At 43.1% G+C, this 17,448-nt stretch overlaps 1 protein-coding gene across 1 annotated transcript in view; it reads left to right on the forward strand.

The window, feature by feature from the left end:
• Positions 1–13,238: 13,238 nt before the first annotated feature.
• LOC115480792 (prolactin-releasing peptide receptor-like) overlaps positions 13,239–17,448 on the forward strand; it is a 45,399-nt gene continuing 41,189 nt past the window's right edge. Inside the window, exon 1 of the mRNA XM_030219696.1 lies at positions 13,239–13,287. The gene's annotated coding sequence lies outside the window, so the exon portion shown is untranslated. The remainder of the gene's footprint in view (positions 13,288–17,448) is intronic.

Raw genomic sequence — 17,448 nt, forward strand, 5'->3', positions numbered from 1 at the left:
AGCGAGAGTGAATGTGCAAGTGTGTGTGTGTGACAGAGAGTGAGTGAGTCTGAGGGCGAGTAGGTGACAGAGTGTGTGTGAGAGAGAGAGAGAGACAGAAAGACAGTGACTGTGTGAGAGAGAGAGATACCTTCCTCTCCCTCTATGGTGTGAGCACCCCCTCCTCTGGTGTGAAGAGCAAATATGGATGGAAGGGCAGCTGTGAAAGGAAAACTGAAAGTTGGTGAGGCTGTAAATCCCAGCATGCTAGAAGTGCAAGTTTTGAACCTGGTGACTCTGCAGCTGTTGATGCCTGTGCACCGGGTACCTTTGCATTCATGTTCCTCATGCAGCTGTTAGAGGGGGTGGAGTTGCTTCCTTTTTGTCTGGTGTACTGTGCAGATCAGCAGTTGTACCTTGAAGCATCTTTCGATCAGTGAAGCCCTGTTGCCTCGGTAACCTTCCCCGTCCAGCCACTTCAATATTGCTGTACCAGCACCCTTCTCGTTTGATGTTTGAGCTCCGTTTCGCCATGACAGTATTTCCTGCATTGGCTGTGCTGTGGGAGCACTCGCAGCAGTTTCGCGTTCCGTTTCTATGCACCGAGGGGGGGCAGTGACAGCTGGGTGTGTGCCGGTTGAACTCGCAGCAGTTTCGCGTTCCGTTTCTATGCGCCGAGGGGGGGCAGTGACAGCTGGGTGTGTGCCAGTTGAGATTGCGTTTCGTGGAGCGTCAGTGCTGCGCCGTTGTCGATGGCGTTTCGTGGAGTGTGAGTGCTCCGCCCTCGGTGTCATCACGTTGTGACGCGAGGGCGGGGCACACAGTAATGGGCAAAAAGCGGTCTCGACGCCTCAACTTCCGGTTGGAAGCTTCATTTAGAACGTTGGGGTAGCAAATTATGTCTGGAAGGGGCGTGACTGAGGGCGGGTCTAGGAGTGACAGTGAGTGGTGCATGAATGAGAGTGAGTGTTGGTGACAGCCTAGCCTTCAGTGTTTCCCTCTGACAGAGTGAGCTTCAGAATGTTCCAGGTAAGAATTATTTATATAGATATTGTACTTTCCCCAGTGTGTGTGTGTGTGTGTGTGTGGGGGGGGGGGGGGGGTCATAGTTGTATCCCTACATACATACAAGGTGCACACAAACACAACTTGCTCCAATACTGTACAGGTACAGCAGGAGTGAAAGCTGCACACACACACACACACACTGCCCCAGTATGAGCAGCAGCACTTTAAGATAACAGTGCAAACTACATACATACACACACACTTGCTCTGTCCTACTACTGCACAGATAAAGCATGAACAGCAGTAGTGCAAGCTACACATACACTGTCCCAGAAGCAGTGCAAACTACACACACAGACAGCCCCCTACAGGTACGCTATAAGCTGCAGCAATTTAAGCTATACATGTACTACCCTAGTAGCAGTGTAAGCTACACACACACACAAGCAGCTATAGTGCAAGCTGCACATACACTGCCCCACTATTGTTCATATACATGAGGAATGGTAGTGCAAGCAACACACTAGTGCACAGAGGGAGCAAACAGCAGACCAGATGAAAAAATGTCAGTCACCAAATTTATTCACCACAACATATGATAAGAACTAAACGCCCAGCATGGCCATGTTTTGTCCTTTTAAGGGCTGCACCAGGGACATAAAATAACTATTAAATAAATACATTTAAAACATATTTATGTATTTACAACCTAGGCAGATTACCCAAAAACACACATAATAAAAATAGAAAAACTATTTCACATCTCCTTTACTGGTGCCATATCACATCTGACTTCTACAAAAATTAAGACGTATGTTGGTACGAGGTGGGCATCAAACTCTTTTGCTGGCAACCTTGATCTTTTAATGTGCACAGCCCTGCTGCAGTACAATAATACATTAGCTAAAAATCATAAGAGGCTGATATAAACGAGTACACTTATAAATAACTTCTCAAACAAAAATCATGTACTGAATAAAACATGAATATGGTGTCAATATGGCTGTAGGGAATTGAATAAACAGGAAAAACAAGCAGATTCAGGAGTAGTTTAATAGTTTTAAAACAATTTGATATACCATCCTTTTTACGAACAAGTCAGAGTGGTTTACAACAATTAAAATCAGAGATCGAAAGGAACGTCAATAAAAAAAGTAAAGCAACTCATCCCCAAAACAGACATCCTTCATTCAATCACTCCAAATACAATCTTCTACAAGTCATCTAATCAGGAAGCAAAGAAAACTTAGCCTCTCAAACATTTAAAAAAAAAAAAAAGGATTTCAACCAGGATTTGAATAATTGGTAAGATCTTTCTTCTTGAATATACAATGGCAACTGGTTCCACAAATATGGAGCATATCAGAAAAAGCCACTTTCCCTGGTAGAAGTTAAACAAACTGAGAAGTGAGGGGGAAGCATCAGAAATGCTTTACCCTGGGACCTCAATACTTTAGAAGGGCTATAATAGAATAATAACTCTGTCAAATATCCCAGCTTTCCAGTAGCTAACACCCGATGTACCATTGTCATTACCTTGAACATAAAATGAAACTCTACCAATGATATTTGACATAAAGAGGCATAACATGATCTCTCATAGACACCCAACAATTGAATCCTAGCATTCTGCACTTTTCGCAGACACTTAACTAAACTACATGAAATTCACATTACCATAGTCCAATCAGGACATTAACAAATACATAAAAAAATGGACATAAAGAGGCAAAGCCAGCACACACTACACAAGAGATCTGTTTCTCAAACTTCAAACCAGAGACTATCCATACTCCCAGACACTTAAAAGAGTCTGAGAGATGCATCTTACCCTGCAAAAATGGAGGCAGTACTAATGGGCATGGCAGGTGACCAGCCAGCCAACTCGCTGTGGTCTCACCCACATTCAAAACCAACTTATTCTGTGTTATCCAATTTGGTAGATATAGATATCTACCAAACACTCCTGCATTGCTGTTAAATCTGGAGACGCAGGGGAGCAAAACCTCACCAACAAAAATCATCCACATATATGTAGACTTGCACTGCAAACTGTTGGATAACCTGAAGAAATGGTGCCAGGAACAAATTAAAAAGCTTTGGCGACAAGGCAGACCCTTGTGGAATCTCCTGTCTCAATTCAAACTGCCAAGTGCTCCCCATCTGACTGTACTACAAATGAACGGTCCAGAAGGAAAGATGCAAACCAATGCAGTACCTCGAAGTCCAAGCACCTGCAGTCATCGTAACAGAACATACATCAAAGGCGGCCATTAGATCTACAGATACTGCACCACTATCCATCTGTGCCCGATCACTCATTAACAAAGCCAAAAGTGTTTTCATCCCATATTCTTCTCTAAATCCAGATTGAAAAGGACTCAACACCCCAGCATTCTCTATAAACTCCACTAACTGTGGAAACACCACTTTTGCCACAAATTTCACCATCATATTTAGATTTGATATAGGCCTATAATTTGCTACATCAAGTACTTCTTTTCCCGACCTCTTGTACTACTGCCTTCTTCCATGGAGCCGGCACCGCCGCTTTTCTCAAACACCTACATATCAAATCAAACATAATTGACATTAGCCCCAGTCTCTGCTGCCTAACCCATGAGATGGGTATGGGATAAAACCCCTCCCCCACCTGTAACCCCTTCTAAATTTCCATAAATTCATCCCGCAGCAACCTAAATTCATCCCAACTGGGACCAACTTCCTCGCAACCTAATCCACTCTCCTGAACCTCTTCACTCCCAGCATCCTTCCCATCATACCCAATGTATAAATCAGTCACCTACTTGACAAATGATATTGCCAAAAGATCCACAGGAGGCATAGGAGATACTTTCTTTCCCCTACCACCTCCCTGAAACTACTTTAAAATCTTATATACTTTACATGCCAGATTTGGAGCACATAATCCACACAATAACTTTATCAGAATAGAATCCGATGTGGTCCACATTTCACCCACTCATGAGCTGCTTCAGAAGTATAGAACTACAATCAATCATAAAATCAAATAAATATAAAATAACTAAAATCTACATGACACACATTACATTTATAGTGTAAGGAGTCCAGTACAAATGTGTAAAAAGAAAGAATGGTGTCAAAATTTATCTACACATGCATAAAAACATGTCACACCTGACATCACCGCGGAGACTCAGGCCAAGGTATCGGCATGTTTATCCGACATTGCGGCATGGATGTCCAACCGCCACCTGAAGCTGAACATGTCCAAGACCGAGCTCCTTGTCTTTCCTCCTAAACCCACTTCTCCTCTTCATCCACTCTCTATCTCTGTTGATAACACCCTCATCCTCCCCGTCCCATCTGCCCGCAACCTCGGAGTCATCTTCAACTCCTCCCTCTCCTTCTCTGTGCATATCCAACAGACTGCCAAGACCTGTCGCTTCTTCCTCTTCAACATCAGCAAAATTCGCCCTTTCCTCTCTGAGCATACCACCAGGACTCTCGTCCATGCTCTCATTACCTCTCGCCTTGATTACTGCAACTTACTCCTCACCGGCCTCCCACTCGGCCATCTATCCCCCCTTCAATCCGTTCAGAACGCTGCTGCACGTCTTATATTCCGCCAAAACCGATATACTCATATCACCCCTCTCCTTAAATCACTTCATTGGCTTCCGATCAGATATCGCATACAATTCAAGCTCCTCCTCCTTCCCTACAAATGCACTCAGTCTGCGGCTCCTCACTACCTCTCCACCCTCATCTCCCCCTATGTTCCCGCCCGCAACCTCCGCTCAGAGGACAAAGCCCTTCTCTCAGTACCCTTCTCCACCACTGCCAACTCCAGGCTCCGCTCATTCTGCCTTGCCTCACCCTATGCCTGGAATAATCTTCCTTTACCCATACGCCATGCCCCCTCCCTACCCATCTTCAAATCTCTGCTTAAAACTCACCTTTTCAATGCTGCCTTCGGCGCCTAACCGCTCGAGAAATATAAAATGCCCCAATCTATCCACCCTATCAGATTAACTGTTCACTCGTCCTCTAGATTGTTCACTTGTCTTTAGATTGTTCTGTTGTCTTTTAGATTGTAAGCTCTTTGAGCAGGGACTGTCCTTCTATGTTTGAATTGTACAGCGCTGCATAACCCTAGTAGCGCTTTAGAAATGTTTGTTAGTAGTAGTAGTAGTAGTAGTAGTAGTAGTAGTAGTAAATAAAAAAAGACAAACACTTATTCATGCCCAAAGGTCATGCATGTAAGCAGGAATAAGTCTGCACTTCAAATGCATAAAAAGATGCTGTTCAACAAGAGGAGTCACCATTGTATAAAGAAATCAACCTGCATAAGACATAAAAGTCTTTTCTCAGAACAGATATAAGAGAAACCTTTTATGTCTTACACACATTGATTTCATATACCACAGTGACCCCTCTTTTTGGACAGCATCTTTTTATGCAATTGATTTTATATTTATGTGAATTTATGATTGACTGTAGTTTCCATAGCATCCCAGAGATCAGTCCAGAGACGAATGGGTTATGTCCCTGTACCAGCAGGTGGAGATAGAGAGAACTTCAGAGGTTTAGTATATGTGGACCCTCAGTATTCTCCCTATCTCAGCAGGTGGATAGACATATCCTGTGCAGCTCTTTGGATGGGCCTTGCTCCTAGCCTATTCCCTCAGGTTTAGTTGAGCATGGAGTCTTGGCTAGGCTCGGCCATGTTGGTGGTACACCTGGTGGTGCCAGATTCCTCCCCCACCAGCCCTACATACTTCCCTTGCAGCAGATCTTAGCTCTCATGCCTCTCAAAAAAAAGGCATGCAGGATGGTGTTTTTCCAGGAGTTGATTTATCCACCCCTCCCTAGACCTCCGTGGAACCCCTTTCCACGGTGAGATGAATCGGGGTCCAAAGGAGTGCCTTCGGACACGGAGGTGAAGGGGGGGGGGTGACAGAAGGCGCAGTTCAAATCTAATTCCCATGACCACAACTTTCTGTCTTCTAGGATCTAGGTGAATCTTTGGCCATTTATGTTCCCACATAAAGTCTACATGAGTGAGAGATAATTTACTTATGTGTATAGTATTTCTGTCAAACAGTTTGAAGAGAAGGAAGAGATTGAAACTGAGACTAGAAAAGTTAGTGATAAAGATAGTCTTTATTCTCACCAAATGAATCTGCCAGCTGTTACACACATCAGTCAAATTCTGGGTTCAACGGACCGTAGCTTCGCCATCATCCGACTCACGTTGGGGAAGGACTCCGACTCTAGCTCAGATGCACAGTCCTTATATAGCATTTGCAGTCCATACAACTCAATGGAGAAAGACTTTTTTTCTAATTTTTTTTTTCATCTATGAATCATACTTAACCGCAGGTCAGGTGCCCACCTGCCCCTCCTTTCTGAGATTACTTAATAATGCCAATTTCCGGACTTGTAAACATCTTTCCTAATATAGAGAGATCAGTTTCTTTGTATCTTGTGACTCTGGGAGCCATCTTATAAGGACAGACTCCATCTTATGAACCAAACTTTTTACCATCTCTGCCATTTATTCCTTCATCTTAACTCTTACACTGAATTTGAAAGTTGTACCAGGTTTCAATAAGACTCACCAAGCAGTCCTGCTCTTGCAGGCTCTCAGCTATAAGGCCATCATCTGATTTTCAGGCCTAGTCAGTGCTTTTCAGCAGTTTAAGCTATGTAACTTGGCCCACCACTATTCCAGTGGATGGGTCTCAAGCTGGGACACATATTAACATTCCCCTCTTCACCATATCTCATAGGGTGACACCAGGGTTATCTTACTATGGTACCATCCATTCCAGAAGGTATCCTGTAAAACTATCGGATTAGAGAGTCTAATTGAAAGCTGGTATGGCCAATATTTTGGAATTCAGGTCACAACATAGACACCGTTTCTGTTATTCTAACCCTTCTTGGGGCTTACCCATATCTGCGATTAAGTAACATACTATGATTACAAAGATAATATCTTTCAACCTATTAATATGCAGGTTAAATCTTACTTTTACATATGTATGTATATATATTGCTAACAATCATTAATTCTTTGGTTATATACTGATTATATGCTAAGTATACGTTTGCATTGATTACATAGTCATATTGCTTATTGATCACATCATTTTATAAAGCCTTACATCATTATATTGCATCCCTGTGTGCTCTTAATCGATTATACAGTTGCAGACATCTCTACAGTGTCTCTAACATTTGCATAGCGATTGGTCCATCTCATAGGGAGATAGTCCAATGTGTTGTCTCCTGTCGTATTGGGAAGGAAATTTTCGTACAGGACATATTGTCCTGTGGCTGCTTTCTTGGTTATGGCAGTTTCAATTAAGCGTTCTACTAAGCCTCTAGCACAAGGGATTATGCAGCATCCTACTAATACAAAAATTGCAACCACTATGATTATGGTGGTGGCTGCAGAGATGATAAATGTCTTCCATTTACCAAATGCTTTATCCATCCAACCAGTCCAGAATGTATCAACACCTGACTTCTCAGCCAATTCCTTTGACAGTGAGGTAAGGCCTTTCAAAGCTCTGGTAATTGACCCATCTGAGGCAGTGTTGTTGGGGATAAAGGTGCAACACTGTGTACCCATTTTGCGACATATGCCCCCATCTGCCGCTAGCATTTGGTCAAGCACTAATCGATTTTCAAGCGTCATTCTGCTAGTGGCATCTAACTGCGCTGCAATACCTTGAACCGCATCTCTAGTATAATTCACAAATCTCTGCTGGTTGTAATATATGTAGTTAATCCAATCTACGTTCTTATTGATGGTCGACCACCAGAAGAAGGCAGATTTGAATCCTGCAGCAATCTGATTTCTAGCTTTGAACTCATCAGGGACCCCTCTTGGAACTCCAATTGCATCTATATAGACCCGATCATCAAAAGATCCAGGCATTGCTTGTCTCTTCACTCGTGAGGAAGAGCTGCTATGAGGAGGAATCAAAGATGCTATAATGATTGGAATTACCAATATGACTAGGGCACATCTGCCTGTCCAACTTCTGGGAAGTGTATGGTGAATGGTGTGGGTTCCACAATACCACCATACATCGGCTCTAGCCTGTGAAAAGTCTGTGAGGTTCAGACCTCGCAGAGCCCCTCTTCCTAGGGTGGTATTGCAATTGGTCAAATTTCCCAGAAATCGTGGGTTTTTAACTGCATATCGGTCCAGACATGTATGATACCTTGTAGCAGGGTCTGGAATTCTGAATGCGGGTGGTACCCTCAGCCGAGGGGGCAAGTAGGGGTGATGTTTGTCAAGATGTTGACAAGACTGATTAATTTCTTCTTTTACCTGCAATAGCTCTAACATACACCAAAAACCATCTGGATCATTGTAAAGATCTAAAGGAAAAGGGACTACTGTATGTTCTGCCCTTGCATGGGTGCAAAAATAACAGTTAGAAACATTTAGACTCGCTGTAGTATAGTGGGCCCATTCGAGCCACAGATTAGTATCCCCAAACCCAGTTTCCAGTGCAATTAAATCTTTGGAGTTATTAATCGGTACAACTTGATAGGGAATCTTTACTTCTGGGATCTTGGTTGGCATTAAGGGGTTTCTTGCAGGTTGGGGAGGGGGAATAATCTGAAATATGCCAATAGGATCCCTGCCTGTGGTATCTATTCCTAAGGAATAGGTTCTGTACGTAACAGCAGTTACTCCTCTGAAAGTGATAGCTACTTGATTGCACTTGGTCATTGGACAACTAGTAAGCACTCGTGGTTTCATAATAGAAATACTCTTTTTGAGTTCTGGAATCTCTCTACCTGAATAGGGAACCCATGTACCTGTGTACCACCATACTTCTGCCCAACTTCCACATGTGGAAAAGGGACACAGGTATATCTCAAAAGCTGACAGATATTGCTGCACAGGATGTTCACCACACGCAGTGTAAGCACACACATCGAGGGTTATTGTAATCGTCTTCTTAGTTGTAGCTAATGTTATTTTGTTATTAGGCATCATTTTCTGAATAAAACTTTCTAAAGTCTGCATTCCTTGTACAATGGGCATGGTGAACACACATAGTAGGAGGACTAGGCACATCATGTTGGCAGTTTTCATGATTAAATACCGTATCAGGACTGTAAGAATGGCAATTGACGGGTAATAAATAATGTGAGTAACAAAATTAGTCCTAGGGTTTTAGCAAGAGCTGCAATTACAACAATCACTATTCCGAAATACACCAAGAACTGATATATCATTAGGTGTTACTTGTGTAAGGAGGATAGATTCTAGTAGCTCCTGTTTCAGTGGGACTATCTGTTTCAAAAAGGCTAAATACCTCCAAAGGTCTTGATCCTACCTCTCTAATGGATAGAAAGGGTATCCAATCAGTGCTAAGCACACCGTATGTGATTAACCAGAAATCTACTACCTCACGAGTTCCTGGTCTCACTAGGGGCACTTCAGTCTGTTCTACTTGTAAACCTAAACTTCCTCCAAACAATGCAAGGGTATGAATGACAGTCCGACTGGGGCCAATAGTCCAACTCTCAAGGAAGGGTTCACACAGTGTATGATACCAGGTAAAGGGATCCCAACTGGGATCGTCCTGTGGAGCTGGGTCCCAGTGGGGATATCTTAACCCTCGAGGATCTGAAAAGTGATTCGGGGGTTCAGGAATTACTGAATCCCAGAAGTCAGAAGGTGACAGTGGTGGGAATTCAAGGGAAGGTACTGTTTGTGGCGGTGAATGCTGGTTATCTATTCTTCTACGGGACATATATTTATATGTCACGGGTGTAAACGGACTGCGGCAAATGAACCCTTGCCGTCTGGTGAGATGCAATACTTCTCAAGAGCTTGTCAGAACGCAAGGATCCTTCACGTGGGTAAAGGGCGGACTGGGGCTGGAGAGCCTCAGACCATCCTGCAAGATCATCAATCCATAGCTGAACATAATGCCATGAATTTTCATGTAATGCCACATATTGGGCAAGAGTGGTAGGTGGATTAGATAGGGTATGCAATGTACTAGTATCGGTGGCAAGGAAGGCACCGGTTAGTACCCTCGGCAGTAAGATAACTTCTAGGTTGACGCTGCCTGGTGTAATGAGCAATAGAGTCATGTTGCTGGGGTAATTCAGATGTCATGGCAGCGGATGCAACTGTGTCAGGGATATCAGGACACGGGTTCGTGGAAAGGGACTTACCTAAGGAACGGAGTCCTTCAGAAAGAAAAGCAAGGTCATCCCCCATACTGGCCAATGTTTGGCCGCATGGTGGCAAAGAACTTGCCCCTGAAGGGATCGGTGTACTACGTGGAAGGGCTGTGGGTAGAGTAAGACAAGGTGAATCGTCTGCAAAGGAAGGGATCGCTTCACAATCCTCAAGGGAGGAAAAGTGGAATGTTGGAAGATGCTCATCTCGGATATCTTCCTTACCAGATTTGGTTGGAAGTAACAGGGGACGCTTAAGAGCTTCCAACTCTTCCTCTGATGGAGGGGGTCTAACCTTGGGACGCGCGCCCAACATGTCCCATCTCGGGGGAGTAGAGCATTCAGGCACAAGGGTAGGCATCGAAGGATTAACGGGAACAGAGGGAAACTTCACGTAACCCTGATCATATAGTTCCTGACAAATAGCGCATGCTTGCGTAGCTGGGCTGTATGGTACAAAGCCCATTTGTCGTAACTGGGACAGAGTAGGGCAAGGTAAGGATGCAGGGGGCAAGGGACCAGTTTGGACAGAAGAGTCCAAAAGTGATGGTGGAGGCGATGTCTGAGTAGCATTCCACGCATATGGGTTGGTGGTCGTTTGGGTGGTCATGTGTGAGGCCTGGCCTGCCCCTAACACAGGGCAGGTGGCTGTCTGGGCAGCGGCATCTGCTCTGTTATTAGATGGTCTGTGGGTGGTTACCGGAACCAGGGGATCCGCAACACAAGGATAATGTTCAATAACAGAAGGAGGTATTTCAATCTTGTAGCCATCTATAGTGCGATAGACATGAGATGGCTGCGGGACAACTGTCTGGGTAGATGGTTGCACAGTGGGAGCAGTAGTAATAGTAGGCATTTGAGCAATAGTTGGGGCCACTGGTATTGTTGGTGGGGTTGTGGACGGCTGAGTTAATGCCGACCCCTGGGACGGAGGCAGATCACTTGTTGATCCAGAGGGACCTGAAGGTTGTGTAGGATTAGTTTGGGATGAAAGAGGAGATATATCTACTGTGCCAGAGATAAGCACGGTCGTAGGTGGGTCAAATATCATGGGAGCAAGAGATCCCGGAGGTAGCGGGGAGGTCATCGGCTGTGACCCCTGGGAAACCTTTACCTGGGAATCCGTTGCAGGTTTATCACAGTATCCTGGGGGTATTGGGGTATATCCCACTGCACATGGTAGCAGCTTGGCAGGACTAGCAGCAGCTGCCGCATCATAAGGTGGTGGGGCACTAGGTGTCACTGCCTCTTGGCAAGGGGCTTGGTTAGTATCTGAGTTAGCCAGAGCTTTATCATGCTCGTTTCGAGAGATAAGTATGAACTTGTTTATGGCAGCTAAATGTTTAACCCTCGATTTTCCTGTTTTGCGGGATTCATTATAACAGACCAAAGCTTGAAGCTTGCCCTGATCAAATGAACCACCTGATGGCCATTCCAGTCCCTGGTCTTTAGTGGACCATGAGGAACTCCATTTCTGACATAAACGGGTGAGTTCTTTTCTATCTGCGGGGAAAAAGTTAAGAACTCTTTCCAGGGGAGTAGGGGATGATGGAGGGGACATGGTGTAAAAAAAAGGGAAGGAAAAAACAATCCAAATAGGAAAATGTGTGCAACGTACAGTAGTGTTTAAAGGCAAGGCCCTCAGGTGGCCCAAGTTAAATCTCAAGCTGGATCCTAGCTCAGGGATTTATAACAAGGGCACCTTTAATATATCTGTAGTAAAAAAACGTGCAAAAAAAATTATCAAAACAAGAAAACATGCATCGTGCATAGACAAAACACCTTGATACTCACGCGTCTTCAAGAGCGGTCCAGCGAAGAGACCTAAAACAGAAATTACTAATTGGCGGAAAGCTCAACGCTTTAACCGCTAGTGACATTAGGAGAAAGAAAGACAAAAACTGCAAACAGAAATGTACCTAAAGAGTGGGTGTATAAGTGAATAAATACCTAGTGTCAGCTTACGTATGTATCCTATTCTAAAAATACTGCCCTCCAGAGTATGCTTCTATAGAAATTGATCATGGGATTACACTCGCCATGAATTAGGTAATGGATTACACTCGCCATGAATTTGGCATGGGATTACGCTCACCATGATGGAACCCCAAAAAGCGGGGGAAGCTAAAACCCCTGAAAGATTTCAGAGAACGGCGAAAATAAGTTCCCTAAAATCGAAGGGCAGTGATCTAATGGGTCTTCGCCGGTTAGGAGAATGGGAATACACTCGCCAAACTGTCGCTAACCCCCCAATAGATGCTTAAATATACGTCTAAAAATTTAAAAGCCCCTAGTCAGCTTGTCCGAATGACAACTAATGCATTGAGCGTCCCCTTATAGCACAGCGTGTATCAGAACAAAGCTAACTCATGCAAGGGCTGAAGGTCAAGCTGTGGAGCTAGCACACTTCGAGAATGAAGTGGGATATTGCTCAATTTCTAAAAATCTATTTATACCGTCATCCACCTAAGAGGCAGATATGAGTCCCCTAGGTGGGTGTAAGCGATTCCTCAAGCATCGGTATTAAAGCCAATAGTTATAGCATGACACAAGTAAAAGGTGGAACAGGGGCATAGCATGTCCCTGTGAGTAATACACATGGGCATACCCAAAGGACAGTGCTATTAAAGAAAGTAAAGAGAAATAAAGAGTTGAAAAACAAAGCAAACAAATAGAGACAGAGAAACAAAACGGGTTCTAGATTAATGCTCTAGATCATTAACACGATCTAGAACAATGTTCTAGATTAATTTATAGACTATGGTTCTATAGCAAAATTGCAGTCTAGAACGATGTGCTGGAGTTACAGTGGGTTATAGAGAAGAAACCAAAACCAGATAGTGTTGCTTTAAAATTGGAAGCGAGAAATATAAAACACAATTAAATATACATAAAAAGCATAAAGCGCTTAGTGTAATAGTATGGGAGTAAGCCCATAGGGCTGATATCTGTACCAGGGAATCAGCGAGCCAGCACTGTAGTCATAAAAGTGAAACTAACAAGCATTCAAGCTAAGCTGTTTGTAGGAAATTGCACATACGAAGAACCCAAAGTCAGCAGAGGACCAGTCAGAGGACCATCAAAACATAAGTAATTTTAATATTTATTTATTAAATATGAATAGCATAATGCATGCAGAGAAAATGTGCCATAAAACAAGGTTAAAACTGTAGGAATCAGAACATCTAATAGGACCGGAAACAATGCCGTACCCAGTTTATTTATAGAGTACGAACACCCTACCAGAGCAGTACAAAACAAACAAAAAAAACCCAATGATTCCTGAGGTAGAACAAGCTTGTGGTTTTATTTCTTAATTTCATCCTCTAAAGTAGAGTTTATAAGTAAAGCATAATATAGTTTATTTATACTGCGGGCAGGCAAAAACCCACGGGGTAAGGAAGGACGTTACACAGGAAGTGTATGCATATCAGTCATACCAAACACCAAAAGATCTTATAAGCAGAACAGATGAACTCCCCTTATTTCTCCAGCAATCGGAGATAAAATATATCAATAACAAAGGCAGAAGATGAACAAATCAAATTATAAGGAGAGTTTCAAAAATATATATGAAACTGCTTCAAAATCCTATCACCATAAAACCTCATTTAAAGTTATCAATTCAGTAAAACCTTCACGGCTAGATATATACATCTTAAGAATTAAAACCAATAACAGGTCTTGTCTCAATCCAGAAACTTAAATACAAAAATAGAGTCAGGGCAAACAGTGCAAAACAGGAAATATTCAGCTGTAAATGACAATCAGAAAACTGAATATCATTGTCCAAAAACAAATTGGCAAATCAAAATAAGATTGAGGGAACCGCTCCAGGGATTAAAAAGAAAGTAATTTCATAATAACAATGACAATTGCACAGGAGCAATTACTAAGGACCAAAAATAAAAATACTAACAATGGAACTTAAGTAATAATATCCCATTAATCACCCAGTAGATTAAATATACAAAAGCAATTGAGAGGAGAGAGAGAGATGGAAAAAAAAAGTAAATTATGCAAGGGTTGAAGAAGAAGGTGGGGGGGTAGGAGGTGTATCCAGGGTGTGGAGTTACACCTGGAGTTACGCCCCGGGCCACGCCCATAGTGGGTGGACCGAACAAAAAGAAAGTCATAACAAACCGGAAGATGGCCGCATACCATGATAGCCAGTCAAAAGTAAAGGTATAAAGCATTTACAATACATGAAAGAAAAACAAGCTTTTGAGGCTTAGGCAGACACTGAGGACAAGAGAATGCCATATAATGGGCAAAAGACCTTTTGCAGGGAGTAAATATAGATAGAAGTGAGAGAAAACACAACAGGATTATGACAGGGGAGAGATAGCAACCTCCCTGGCAGAAACAATAAGTATTGCATCTTAAAGTTTATAGTCTATCAGGACTAGTTAAGAACTTTGGAATGGGCTCAAACGGGAGTATGAAGAATAAAAGTACATCACCGGACGCAATGCCGTGACGGTGATGTAGGAGGCTTGCACAGATGTTAAGCAGTGAATAGAAAACAGCTGCCGAAACTAACAGGGCAGGCAAGTGTAGGGTATCTGCCAAAATTAAACACTAATGTGCCGCTTTAGTGGCTACGGGAGTCAGAAACAGGATACAAGCCAGAACGTTAGTGGAAGAGTTTTTTTTTTTTTTTAAAGAGCAGAATTGCCAAGAAAGTTTACAGATGGGGGTTTTTACAAGTGGTGAATAAGGATGGAGAGAGGAGTTGAGAGATCTCACGGGACTCAAAAGCAGTAAGAATGCAGTGGCGTGTAACAGCAAAGAAATATTTTTACCAGAAAAAGGAATTAAAGATACAGCCGCAGATTTTATGGTTAAAAATAGAATGACAGGTCCAAGTCATGAAAGAGAGAATGACACTTTAAAGAGCTGAGAACTATAAACCAGTGCTTGCAACTACCGGGGAGAAAAAGTTACCCCACTCTAAAACAAAGGTTCAGAGGCTATTCTTTATAGAGAGAACAGCCGTAGGATATATAGAAAATAGACATTTCTTCTATCTATGTCGCAGTAAGAAAAAGAAAAGCGGAAGTGGAAAGAAGGGGGGCTATGTGGGCTGTCAAGTCTGAAAATCAGCTCACAAAACACACAGACCAGAAAGATTCAAGGGAAACAAACAGGATTTCAGTGCATAAAAGGCTAGACTTTATGGAGAGAATAGCCCCAGAAGGATAGAAAAAGCAGCCGGACTAACACAGTGACACAAACAGAGGAAAATTTCTGGATCGCATTTAAACCGCGATCAACAGAATTACACAAAACAAAACCTGCCTGGATCTTACTTAACCCAAGATCTACAGGTAGGCATGGGGGAGACATAACGGGAATCAACTTCAACATACACCTAATAGGCAAAACAGACAGGAACAGGTGAATTCAAGGGAGGACAGAGAGTTTAGAAAGACAGAGATAGGATGGCAAAGAAATTGAGTAAGAGAGAAAAACTTGGCACCTCACAGGAAAGAATCAGTGGAGTGTAGTAAAGAAGACAGCACTTGGACTAACAGTAAGGCTTCAGTCACGCATCAATCACACATGTAGAGACACAAAATGCAAGTATAAAGGACAGCAGGTGGAAGGACAGGGACAGGAACCCGTCAGAAAAAGGACAGAACAGTGTTAGAGAGAGAGAAAGAAAGCAGAAAAAGAGCAGAATCCATACAAAGAAAGTGACCACAGATAAACAAGGAGTAGAACTAAAAACAGAGAGTAGCGTGAGAAGTAGAAAACACACAACCTCTTAGCACCGTTCAGCGAGGGGCTGGCATAAGACCGGTGCAAAGAATCGTACATGATATATGCAAACAGCATAAGCGAGATCGCAGTCGCCTGGTCTCGCAATTATGCGCCAATCATACAGCAATCACACAACACGCAAATCAAAAAGGGACAGAGGAGAAGAAGGAAAAGGAGATGACAGGACACAGAACAGAGAAAGAAAAAGACATGAATAGGGAAAAAGAATGAAAGAACAAGGGTCCTCATAGGAAAAAGACGGAAACGTGAAAGAAAGAGCCCACAAACGCCTAGGGACACGAACCCAGTAGAACTAAGGTCAAAGCCTTGGGACAGGGAGTGAAGGAAAGGAGGTCTAAGGGAAGCCAGAACAAGCAAACCAAGTAGACCTTGGACGCCCAGGATCTCCCCTCTGCGTCCAAGGACAGACAGAACAAGAATTGAAAAGACAGGAAAGTTTGGAAACAGGGAAAAATAGCAGCAGTCGGGCTGTCACCACTGTTTTTCCAGGAGTTGGTTTATCCACCCCTCCCTAGACCTCCGTGGAACCCCTTTCCACGGTGAGATGAATCGGGGTCCAAAGGAGTGCCTTCGGACACGGAGGTGAAAGGGGGGTGACAGAAGGCGCAGTTCAAATCTAATTCCCATGACCACAACTTTCTGCCTTCTAGGATCTAGGTGAATCTTTGGCCATTTATGTTCCCACATAAAGTCTACATGAGTGAGAGATAATTTACTTATGTGTATAGTATTTCTGTCAAACAGTTTGAAGAGAAGGAAGAGATTGAAACTGAGACTAGAAAAGTTAGTGATAAAGATAGTCTTTATTCTCACCAAATGAATCTGCCAGCTGTTACACACATCAGTCAAATTCTGGGTTCAACGGACCGTAGCTTCGCCGTCATCCGACACGTTGGGGAAGGACTCTGACTCTAGCTCAGATGTACAGTCCTTATATAGCATTTGCAGTCCATACAACTCAATGGAGAAAGACTTTTTTTCTAATTTTTTTTTTCATCTATGAATCATACTTAACCGCAGGTCAGGTGCCCACCTGCCCCTCCTTTCTGAGATTACTTAATAATGCCAATTTCCGGACTTGTAAACATCTTTCCTAATATAGAGAGATCAGTTTCTTTGTATCTTGTGACTCTGGGAGCCATCTTATAAGGACAGACTCCATCTTATGAACCAAACTTTTTACCATCTCTGCCATTTATTCCTTCATCTTAACTCTTACACTGAATTTGAAAGTTGTACCAGGTTTCAATAAGACTCACCAAGCAGTCCTGCTCTTGCAGGCTCTCAGCTATAAGGCCATCATCTGATTTTCAGGCCTAGTCAGTGCTTTTCAGCAGTTTAAGCTATGTAACTTGGCCCACCACTATTCCAGTGGATGGGTCTCAAGCTGGGACACATATTAACAATGGAAACACAGTTCTCTGAGCTGTTCTACCAAGGAATACTTGGTCATTCGCAAGGAAT

This window comes from Microcaecilia unicolor, chromosome 11 (genome assembly GCF_901765095.1).
Source record: "Microcaecilia unicolor chromosome 11, aMicUni1.1, whole genome shotgun sequence".
Taxonomy (NCBI): Eukaryota; Metazoa; Chordata; class Amphibia; order Gymnophiona; family Siphonopidae; genus Microcaecilia; species Microcaecilia unicolor.